This window comes from Onthophagus taurus, chromosome 10 (genome assembly GCF_036711975.1).
Source record: "Onthophagus taurus isolate NC chromosome 10, IU_Otau_3.0, whole genome shotgun sequence".
In the NCBI taxonomy this organism is placed as follows: Eukaryota; Metazoa; Arthropoda; class Insecta; order Coleoptera; family Scarabaeidae; genus Onthophagus; species Onthophagus taurus.
Window position 1 is genome coordinate 2,838,211 of NC_091975.1, and position 12,619 is coordinate 2,850,829.

At 38.5% G+C, this 12,619-nt stretch overlaps 1 long non-coding RNA gene across 4 annotated transcripts in view; it reads left to right on the forward strand.

The window, feature by feature from the left end:
* The window catches only part of LOC111428415 (uncharacterized), a 109,198-nt gene that overhangs the window by 76,959 nt on the left and 19,620 nt on the right, over positions 1-12,619 (forward strand). For 3 of the 4 annotated variants that reach the window (XR_011641547.1, XR_011641544.1, XR_011641545.1), the window contains exon 6: positions 12,461-12,570. This is a non-coding gene — a long non-coding RNA (uncharacterized lncRNA). Of the gene's footprint in view, positions 1-12,449; positions 12,571-12,619 lie in introns of all 4 variants that reach the window. The other variant, XR_011641546.1, reaches the window with a different exon arrangement.

Genomic DNA, 12,619 nt, shown 5'->3' on the forward strand with positions numbered 1-12,619 from the left:
GTTAGATTGTTGTATATTTTTCATTCAACTAAAACTAGAACCAACACTAGACCTAGAACTAGAAAGTTAGTTCGTTTTACACTAGCACTGTTACTAATACTATACCTAGAACTAGAATGATGTGGGTTTAGCCGTCTTTAGAGATGCATAACTAAACCCAAACTTTTCTATTTCTAGGTCTAGTGTTAGTTCTAGTTTAAATTGTTATTCAGCGCTAAATACGTATTAAAAAATTACATTTTTAGTTTTCTTCTGTTTCCTTGGCGATTCGAGTTAGGGGAATTTCACTATATTTATTTTTGACCTTGTTTTTTGATGTTGTTCAGGCGCCGGCCGTTATTTCTTACAAGACACATCCGTCATGGTCGGTCGGAACAAAAGGAGGTGCTAATAACGTATTTGGGACTCAACGAGAAGGCTCTCTTTCCATGGAAGGTTTTTTCAAATTTTTTTTAACCTGCCGGTTCATCCCTCTACCTCTAAACAGTTTACCTAGGACAAAATTACAGTGAAAAACTAACCATTTTTAGACCTTTGAAGTAATTTCGAAACACCGACAACCGCCCCAAAACAACAACAATGCCCAGGTCGGTCGTGGCAATTTGTGACTCACCCTGTGAATACCGCACATGCAGCGTCGACCAAAAGGGTGTCATCAACTGCCTAATAAAGCAACCGTCGGTTTTACGATTGTAGTATCATAAAATAAATATGAAAGCCTGGGGGGTATAAATTTTTATAACCAACCCTTAAAAACCTTTTCGTAGGCTAAAATATTTTCGAGTGTTCTTCTTAAAAATAATAAAATGTTTACATAAATTTCTTAAAATAAGCCATAATAGACATTCTTTTTTTTGGGAATTTAAATAATATTTTTAAACACATTCTCATTATTTATACCAAAATTGAACGTCGAAAATGTCCGGAAAATTGCGGTTGACGTGTCACGGTTCAATTAAATCACCGATATTAATTTGCATTAACGTCGGAGCCAGCAATTAATATAACACGGGTTAATCTTAATCCGCTTTAATTGTTCCACTTTTTGCTGCGGTCATTGCCGCATTAAATCCCGTCACCGCGATTCGTTCGGAATTTAAACCCGTTGATGCATTATTCAAACCGCTTATCAACCAATATAATCGCCAAAGAATTGTTTTTAACTATAAATAGAAATTTAATTACATAAATTGACGTAAAAGGACAGCTGCATAAAAGCTCATTCCTGTTCGTCCTGTTTCTCTTGTCTATTTATCGACCCAAAGTCCAAAGAGTGAGGAGTCAACGCTGTCACCTTTATACGTTAGGCTCCCCGATGCGTAACGAATGCAAAAATACATCACCGGACTTCGAGGTCCGATTCTGACTGTCCAGGGATGATATATTGTGGACAGGTCTGCTTTTGCCAAAGGGTCTCCTCCGTGGAGGGATAATGCCCCCTTGCCGAGCTTGTTCGACAGGACGAAGTAATCAATTGTCAGAGGCGATAATCATTATTCACTCTCTCTTGTCCGCAGAATAGAATGAAGGCAATAATATGTCAGGGACGTGCCCTAAGCCAATGGGATGATTCTTTTGTTGGATTTTCTAATTCTTGTTGATTTATATTTTGCAAAAACATGTGATTTGAATCTGTACTCCATATGAAGACTTGGAGCTCAGATGTCCAGTCTCGTTTGTTGTCAATTCGTAATTGACAGGCGGTTTGATGTATTTCGACCGCGGTGCACATGCGGCCGTCGGCGTTCATTAGCCGCTGACGACGTCAAAGTGAACCGGGGGCGAAGGCCGAACCTCTCTCGTCGGCGGCGACAACGCCCCGTGAAAGTTACATGTTGTCGGCCGGTCGCCGCTGATCCGATCTGCCCGATTAACGGCCCCGCTCGACACATTCCGGCTACTCATATTTAATGAACTGTCGGGGCGGATCGCGTTCGCGGCCCCAAACCGGAGACGTTATCGCGACGTCGCATCGAAGAACCTTCAATAGGAAGACAGAAAAAAAAATGTTCGTTCGATGGGAAAAAATAATGCCGTGGTAAGTTTTGATCAACTTCTCTATCGCCGATCAGATTATGATTATGAGATGAATAATGGGCTACTGGTTACAAAAAAATCTTTTTATATTTTTTAAATTAAATAAAAATTATTATCTTACATTCCCAACTGGGTTGAATTGGGTTGGGATGGTAACGAAGTTGAAGAGAGAATAAGACTCTAAAATTAGCAGGAATTAAAGTGGTATTTGTGTGCATGGTTGGGAGAGTGTCGCCAGGCGTCAGTGGCGGCGGTGGCAGTGGCGTCGGCGGCGCGTAGTGAATTTAATTCACAATTAGGGCCTAATTGCGTGCCGTGTTAGCGCTCGGAGCACGGGAAAGGGAAATAAATGACACCGTAGTCGAACAAATGATAGAACATAGCGTTCGCCGCTGATTTATGTCGGAGATATTCAGTCGCTCGAAAAGGTACACCGCACGCCATTAATCTACGGTGAGGCTTGTGCAGGGGACGGTGAAGAGAGGTAAGGGAGGGTAGAATACCGGCTCCCGTGCGCCCGTTCTCTGTCGAAGAACCGAATGAGAAACTCTCTGGGAGAGAGACGACGAGCCGTCATTCTGAACTGGGAAAACTGGCTGAACACATGTGTGCTACCGCCGCTGACAAGGCCGTGAAATATACGACCGTCCGAAGGATAACAAATGCATTATTACTAGTGTTAATGGTTACGATAAATAAAATGCGGACAATAGGGTTCTTAATCCGACACGATTTATGATCGTCCTCTCCTTTATAAAGCTCCACGGGCGGACGCGGCGCTTTATAAAGGAGGACGATGAGAAGTGTATAAATCAGTTTTACAGCTGTACATTTTTATTAGTAACGTTATTTATTTTTACACCTGTGTCAGCGGCTCTTTTCCGACCGAAATCGGCCTCTATCTGTCCAGACAGCGGAAGAAATCCGGGCGTTATAATCTTCCCAAAAGGATTAGTCGCCACATAAATTTGTCCGACTTATATAAACTCAAAATCCCAAATAAGCAAAATACTCGAAAGCTCTATCAGATTTCAGTTTATGACCGGCACAATCAAAATAAAAATTATTTAAATTCAATTTCGTCTCTATTTATTAATCTCACAATAAATTATAATTAAACAGTTTACCACTTTGGGTTATAACTGTAACATAATAAAATAATCAAAGGAAGAGCTTAAACTTGGCTTCTATGGTCTCTTATAAAAACTTTATATGAAATAAGTATCGATTATGATTTCTTGATGCATTAGCAATATTTTTTATCCATAACATCTTTCCCCATCAGTTTTAGTACATACTTAAGTTATAGTTAATTATAAGTGAAATCATCCAATTTTGACATTTTGTGCTTTATGTTATATCACTAGAAACAAGTGATATTTAAATATGAAACATGTATGGATTCTGATTTCTTGATGCATTAGGAATACTTTTTATTCATAATGTCTATCTCTATCACCTTTAGTACTTACGTTATAGTTGATTTTATTAAGAAAAATCATCCTATTTTGACATTTTGGGGATTTATGCTATATTACTAGGAACAGAGTTATTTCAGTTGGTATAAAAAGTGATGTATCCATAATAAGAGTGAAACCCTTGCTGTTAGTTTACGTGTTTTTCTCAACCCTCTTCCAATCTATTTCTATTCTAAACAACTTTTGACGTTTTAATTTCCCTACGAGTGTTTACGTCGAGAAGGGGACAAAAGTAGAGTACAAATTATTTGGATGGGGAGAGCGCAGAAAATGGTCGCCACAACAACACAATCGGTTTAAAGAGAATGCGGTTGCGAGACGTAACAGATTTATCTGGCCCGAAGTTTCAGGGGGGCTGCCGCTAAATCCTCCGCTAAGTAACGTTTTATGTTGGTCCATTTATGTTTCCTGTTTGAGAAAACTGTCCTCGTCTGCCGGGCACAAATCTTAAGTGGTAACAAAAGACGTAGTACACTCTTCTGTAAATAGAAGCAGCGGTCTCGTCTCGTCGTCGACGACGATGTTGAAACTCGACTCGGTCCTGCTCTGAAAACCGAGAGAAGTTTACCCAGAGCCGGATTAGACTCCGGTTTAAAGTCGGGGTTTGTTATTCAATTGAATAAACCGACACGAATTTACTTCTCTACGGTTTATTTACTTTGAATTTTATGGTGTTGTATAAAAATTTATTTTATAAAATTTCTTTTTCTTGAATACGATTCTGTCTATACTCGAATAGTTGTCTCGTCCTAGAGAAAACTAGTTGACATACCGTCGCCTCCAGTTTGTTTAAACAATCTATTATGGGAAACGTCTTCGAGGCAGTTAACACCAAGATACTTATTGGCTCTCCGCTACTGTTCGCCGCTAATGGAACCAGTAAGTTGTCGTCGTGTTTACACAACCGCGGAGACGTTCGTAATTGCTCAAATTGATTGCAAAGGGAACGGCTTCGGCAAACCGCCTTTGTATCACGGCGTGGGTACACCAAAACCACCTTTATAATTAATCAAGTAGCGCCAGGATTTCTCTCCTTAATTATTACAAATTTCAGAAAATATCCCAAAATAATCTCAAGATTAATAATGAATCAGTCATGTGTGCATATTGGTATTACGTAAACCCAAAAATTATCAAGGATCCATAAGAAAAAAATAAAGTGCTAGAAGTTTAAGTGTTTCTATTAAATGAATTAACACTGCTTTATTGTTTACAAGAAAATTTTCTGGTTCTCGAAACAAATTAGGAACTTGTAAGAAATAAGATTATCGTTGCTACGATAATCTAACGTAAGTTAAACCAAAAGTTTTTTTGGAAAATGTTGCTGTTAATATATAAAAGATACCACACAAGTCGAATCCTCAACCATTCAACGCTGAAAAGAGATAATAAATGTGAGGCAGATGTTAGAAGTGAACATTTCGTAGCCGCACGCCACTGACTTTTGACATCTTCCCATTATTTGGGGCAGTTTAGGGCCTTAATTTATTTTATTTATTTCAGATTTTATTACAAAAAGAATTTTTTTAATTATGTTAGAATGAAAAGATTGTTTTTAACATTACCGAAAAAAATCTTTTGGTCATATCGTGACTATGCACAGTGTTCCGGTTGTATGCCGAAGCCGACAGCCGCCATTCTTCACGCTTTGATAGATGTGTCAAATCCGGGACAGGTATTGTTGAGGCTAGATAAATGACGACGACGACCGCACGGACGGGTGAGGAAGAAGCAAAACAATCTCCTTTGTTGGTGTTAATTTAGTGTGAGCGGTGGTGCATCTGCCTGACGATGGAGTTGAAAATTTACTTAGTCGGTGGAGGCCTTTCGTCGGCGCCGCAGCACGAAATTAAAAAAGCACGAAAAAAGCTGAGACGTAGTAATGGAAGGGTTCTTTGTTGTTGGCCCCCGGCAATTATCGTATGTATGAGGGGCCGTCGCCGAAAGGTTAAAATTTAATTAACGGCGTCGCATAAATAACTGCCGCCAGCGGTAATGGTTACCGCGGGAACGATGATTTATTCCTATTTAGACACTTTTGGTTAATTAATACTTGTAACTCGCTCGCCACTTCTTCGTCTTACAGATGTTCAACGTCCAACCGAATCGATTATTATAAATTACTCTCTAGAAAGGCGTCGACCTCGTTTCCAAAACGATTTATTACATTTAAACAAGTTTGATTTATCAATTAAAATTATTATTCTTGTTCAACAGTAGCAAATTATTTTTCTGCAATTAAAATTGTCTAGAAACATTGTTTTAGTAAGACTTGTTTATTTATGATGCTGTCGACAGTTGGAATCATTTAAAGTCAGACGAATATGGTATTAGAATAATTTATTCGCTCTTTTCTACTCATTTCGGAATCGACCATTCAACAAACGACCTTTCCAGTAGAGAATATCGCATGAGAATCCAATAAATTAACATATAATGCCTCATCTTTTTATTGACGATTGAAACGAAGGCATAAATGCATAAATAATGCAAATGAATGGAGATTACAAAATAAATAGCGAAATCGGGAAATTTTTAAGTTTCTATTAAGTTGATTTCTTGAGAAATTTTCCATTATACAGAAACGTGCTCTTAGTTAAAATGCTAAAGTCGATAATTTTGAATTAGGAAAGATTTTGTGTTAAAAATGCAAGAACATTATGGATTTTGAGTTTGGCTCCTTACAATTTCTACGCCACTGATACAATTTTTGCTTTAAGAACATTTTTGTGCATCTTGAAGCATTTGAAAGGCCAAAAATTAATCGTTGTTCCTTTAAGGTTAAATTTTGTTGGTTTGGAGTCGGCAGTATACACACTGAGTTAAAGGTGTAAGAGCTTATCCTGGCTCAGACATCGGTTCTGGCCATAACGCCGTGGTTAAAAATGTTGAGATTAGAACAGGTTGAGAAATTGAGATACTGGATGACAAGAAATTTGAATCCAGAAGTAGAGTCCTTAAGCATTAGATCTAGATTAGATTCTATCTATGCCTTTGAAGTATGGACAATGCTTAAAATATCGTGGATGTAACACATTACCAATGAAACGGTACTAAAAAGAATGAATGTAGGCAGAGAAATTATTACAATTGTCGAGAAATGGAAAATAAGCTGGTTGCAGAATCTTATTCAAGGAACTGTCATCTTTGAGTTTCCATGAGTTAGGTTGGCTTGTTATGGAGTTGAATTGCTTTGGGAATAGCTATGCTTCCTTTTTGGTTGAGTTGGATTCCCTAAGCAATCCTACTAACAACATGTCAAGGTGGATTGCATGGTAAGCGTGAGTGACTAATTCTTAACTTGTCTTTTTGAACACTTCCTACAAGATGTTAAATCGGAGAAGTGAAATTAACTCTAATGTATTGGAAGCAAAAATCTTTCATCACGCTGTAAATAGTAATAAAAAGAATGATATACGTAGTATGGTATGACAAGTCAATATAATATTTTTTCCATTTCTATTTACAATCTTGATCATGTATAAAAAACGTGCACAATGAATAATTGGTTCCCGTTACATTATATAATGCGGAAATGCATAACGTCGGCCTCTGGTGGTAGCTGTTGGTAATTTATCGACGCCTTTCTACACGCTAAAACGACGACGTCTCGGTGAATTGTGGCCGGTCGGGATCGTGTTAGGCTATATGAGGAAGCTATTTATAATACAATAACATATGTGTCTCGGGAAACACAGCAATTAATCATTTAGTTTATACGATAACGGACGGGGGAATTAAGACGTATTGTTTGTGGTTTTCCATGTCGTGAGCTGCGTGAGTGCTGTAAGGCGAAGAAAGTTTTAAAGGTGCGATTAGAGTTGTATAAATAGTAGGTTATCTAGAATAATAAAATTAAATTAGCTAAATATTTTAAAATAACAGCTTATGTGTATAAGTAATTATTATTCGAGGATGTTTCGGATCGAAAGCTCATGATTGATCGTTTTATTACGGAGACGGTGTAATTAACGCGCCGGTGCGCGCCGGTACTGACAGATTAATTGGTCGGAATTGCGAGAATATCGCGAATTAATTAGCGATTATTTATACAAATGTGATGGGTGGCGTAATTGAGCTGGGAAACCGCTCTTGCGAAAGCGTTTTCTCAAGGATACCGCTCCGTGTGTGTTCCCAGACCGTGTGAAAGCGATCCTTTCAAAAAATAAAAATTATAAACTTTTAATTTAATATTTCACAAAAATAAAGTTAATGTGACTCATGATTCAATTCTTGCCTTTGGGATGATTCAAAGGGAATTATTTCCTTCTTAACGGTATGAGAGGAGAGTGAGAATTCATCATCGTCATTCAACGGCTTGTCACCGACCGCAACTAGACCAACGCACGGCAATGGTCGTGTATCTGTCTGGAGCACTCGGACCATTTATCATTTTGCCATATTTCTCTCCAAGCGGCAGGCTTCGAGTCTACGACCTCCCGCCACTGTCATCGTCGTGCTGAGCATAAGGGAACCACCGTACAAAGGCACATCCCTGAAGCCCCCTGCTGAGCCTTCCTTCAATTAATATCGCCCCGTAGACGTTTCCTATCAAATAAGTATCAATTAATATCCCGCCATCCTGACGTTGACAACTACTATTAACGATCTTTCTACCAACATGATTATAATAGAAATAGCAAAAGACTGATGGTTATCAAAAAAAATCTAATATGAATGAAACACGATAAATAAATTTATGTCTAACATACGAGGTGTGTAAATTAAGTAATGAGAATGCAGCAGGTACGCTTTCAGTTTTTTCTAGTGCGTTCTAAAAATTTCGAGCAACGTTGTGCTATCAAGTTTTGCTTTAAACTTGGGCACAGTGCAGTGGAAACTTTTGCAAAACTTCAGCTGATCTACAGAGACAGTGTTTTGTCAAGCGCCCAGGTTTTTCGGTAGTTTAAGGCATTTTGAAAGGGAAGAGAGCCGATTGAAGATGAACCACGAAGCGGAAGGCCTTCATCTTCAAGAACCGATGAAAATGTCGTCAGAATCTGTGATCTTGTGCATTTAGATCGTCGATTGATAGTCAGAATGATCGGGGAAGAGTTGAATTTGACTCACACCAGCGTTCATCAGATTTTGACCAATGAATGGGGATGAGAGAATCTGCGCAAAAATGGTTCCAAAAAACCTTTAGCAAGACCGAAAGGACATCAGGAGGGAAAGGTGTCTTGACTTTTTAAATGAAAATGATTCCCATTTTCTGGAACGTGTCATTATTGGAGACGAGTCTTGGGTGTTTGAGTACGACCCGCAAACCAAGCACCAGAGCATGGAGTGGCACACTTTAACCTCTCCAAGGCCCAAAAAAGCAAAAACTTTGGAAGAAGGATCATTCGTGTGAGACCAAACATCAAGGGTGTTGCATCACGATAACGCACCTTGTCACACAGCATTTTCAATAATCGAGTTTTTGGATAGTAAAAACATTTCTGTGGCTCTTCAGCCTCCTTATTCGCTTGACTTGAGTGACTTTTTCCTCATCCCGAGATTGAAAAATCACCTCAAAGGAATCAGCTGAAGGCTATTTCAGTATTGGAGTTCCAGCACTGCTATGAGGATTGAAAGAACCGTCTCCAGCGCTGTGTGGTTTCAGAAGAAAGTTACTTAATTTACACACCTCGTATAAGTAATTATAGGAATTAACATTTAGTAGAATTAAAAAATGATTTGTATAAACTTGCATCATCACTGGAGAATCATTACGATCATTAGATATAATCAAAATATATTCAAGCCTTATAGAAAAGTCTCTTTATATTCAAACAAATAAATGGTGAAGGTAGGTAATAAAGTCAGCAATTTTATTTATTGCTTATTGAAACTGACTGCATACATAACCGTTAATAATCAACGCTAATAAGCGCCTTCAACATTTTAACCTATTCATTACGGTTGACGTGGCCCCGAAGGCAGATGGTTCTACGACGCTGGCAACAACTCGCCATCTAGGACGGCGTATAAATCAAACGAGCCGTTTTCTCTAAATTACGATAATAATTCACCGGGATAGCATTAACTACAAACGTATTCAATTAAAAGAACACCTCTCACGATTGTAGGATTGCGACGGCGGCGACGAGAGAGAGGAAAAGTTGGTAGTTTACTGAGAGAGAACCATGGCAAGATTAATCGCCCGGCGTCTCTAATTTGTTGTCAGCTTCGCCTTTATAACCTTCGGGGCTTAATCTATAGGAGGCGGTACCCGAAGAGGTCGTAAATAGCGGGAAGAATTGAATGGATTTATTATTATACCGCGGTAGAGGCTCGGATAAATATGGCTTTATTTATACGCCCGGTCGCTGACGTTTGCATTTAAATATTTTTTCTTTTACCTTCTCTTATATACTCTTCTATACCTCTTACCTTGCGCACACTACAATACCCATTGTACTCTATTATTGTTTGCATTCCCATTTTTGAAGTCTCATATGAAGATGATTCCAAACAGAGATGTATTCAGGGACTGAAAATTTGATCATTAATAAACGCACAAATTTCCGGCATAACATTCAAAATATTCTACAAAGAGGGGCCAAGCTGTCAGGTCGAAAAGCGACGAACCGTGTTGAATAAAACATTAGTGCTGTTGTTGATCGAGTGACAGTTAACGCGTTCGACGACGACAGAAGAAACGGTTCAAGGTGTCAGAGCGAGACGAACGACAATTATCCTATGCGGACGGTCGTTTTTGATCCGCTCACACGCAAAAGGAAATATTAACGCGGCGAACGTTTGTCACGAAAACGCGTCGTCACCGGCAATTGAACGGCGGTAATTAGTTCTTTTGTTGGTCGAACCGACGCGGCACTGCGTATAATTTTATAATTCAATCATGGTACCACGTAGAACGTCCGTTGTTCATTCTTGCTGCTTTTAAACCGACGTATTCATTATTATATGATATTAGAATCTTATTTAAATTCAAAACTGTGTTTCTAAAATGTTTTATTTAATCCTCTAAATAATCATCTTTTACAAAAGAAATACTACACCTGGGGTACTAAAAACTTGACAACCTATAATAGCATCTATTGTTACCGAGATGAGTACATCCGAAAAGATGTCAAACGTTATCTGCTTCCTTTCCCCTTATGGCGGCGATCCACCGAAGCCGCACAGCTCACGATTTACGACAAACGCTCCGCACACAATGAAAGATTAAACCCGACGGAGAGACGGCCTCTAAAGAAGGGAGCGGCAATAATAACTCCATTGTTGTGGTAATGAACGAAATGTCTTCCTTTCTTTCCCCGCCTCGGACGGATTACCACGCTCTTAGTCGTCCTCTCCCAGGTAGCAGACTTGAGGCCATGGATGGAACACTGGAAGCCTGTATCTGGACGTAATCCCGGGATTGACATGACAAGAGGTGGCTACTACCACGCATCGTCAAGATGAAGAAGAGTGTTTTGATGTCCTCTTTCGTTCGGTACAATGCCTAATCTATTCGGAGTCTATCTGAAGGAGAAGAAACGAGTGTGGGCTACAGGATGGGATTAAGGATGAGAGATAATTCGTGAATAATATTTCAAAGTAAAAACGTAATTCGAAGACAAAAAGATACGCGCCGATAAAATATTGTGCATATCGCGCACGACCGATTCGGCGGTCATAAATCGCGGTATTCGATCTTGTAAATTATAACTGCAAATACCGCGACTGTAAATCACGGGAAAGCTGTAAATCATCGCTTCAATTGTTACCAATTTTTGGCGGGCGTTCGTTTTGCCGCCGCGTTTCGACAGCGACGCCCATAAATACGACACCATACATTACGGTTTTAATTAAAAAATTGCTACCAATTAATAAATCAATTATTTCGATTCCGTTTGTTCGCGTATACCAACCGGACAATTTACGGTTTTAATGAAATTTTGTTTGCATCAACCACCAATCCATAACAATTCTTAATCTAACTCTTCAAACAAATATTTCATTTCTATACTGCTAATCCAAGATATTAGCTTATTTATATTATTAAGACTATAGCTGATTACACCCCTTTGTCAAGGACAATTCTTGTATACTTTATCCATTAAATTGTGCGAAATTTGTTCTGTCCACTTTCTAGTATAATATTCAAGGTAATGGTGAACCAGAGAACCAGATATTAATAGCGATGTTCCATATTTGCCATTCACTCAGATACTCGGTTTATTTTTCCGCACCTTGGAAGCCACAGTCAATTTTGTTTGCCAAAAAGACTGTCTAAAAAGCAAATAAACCTGCTCCTCATCCGGAAAGAGAAAATTTCTCCGATGTGTGGACGTTTCAGTCAACAGGAAAATAACAGATAATGGAAGAATGACGTTTCATTTTTCTAGAACTTCATATTGTGTTTTTAAATAATTTCTATTTGTTTCCATTTCCCGTTCTTTATTTTATCAATACATGCTATTGCACTTCTTATTATCTCCGTTCATTCCATCCAAAACTTGCATTCTGGCCATGAAAATGTTTGTATGTTTTAATTTGGATATGCTCAATCTGGTTGTGAATGACATGAGTTCTGTGTGGATGTAAACGGGGTCGGTTTGAGTTTTGTAGTTGAGTAGGGGTATGAGGCTTGGATTTGGTTTTGTTGTGAATCAAATTGCTTTCTGGTAATGGAACATCCTCGAATTTGGATGAGCTGGGCTTAGTTTACGTTGTTTGGGTTTAGTTTGGTTTTGATATGAATGTCCTGATATGAGTGTGGATGGATTGAGTTCAGTGTAGTTAGGGATGAGTTCGATAAGGTTTGTGTGATATAAATTGGGGTTAGTTTAATTTTTTTGTGGTAAGATTAGGATTTATGGTTATTTGTTACAGACATTCTTTTTTTTTTTGAAAATCTGCCCTCTAAATATTACACAATTTATCGCTGCCCTACAAACAAAGCATGCACCAACAGGCCATTATGTAAGTCTTTTTACTTTTCAGCTTTGTTTCAGATTGATCAAACCATGACAACCCGAAATCTTTTTTAAGATGTGCTATTGGCGTACACGCAAGACTTTTCTTCTTGGTACAAATTTACCGTGTTCGGCAAATTTAGTAACCCGTAAGCTATCTTATTCTTGTGCATACTTTTTTTGTATATTTTGATTTTT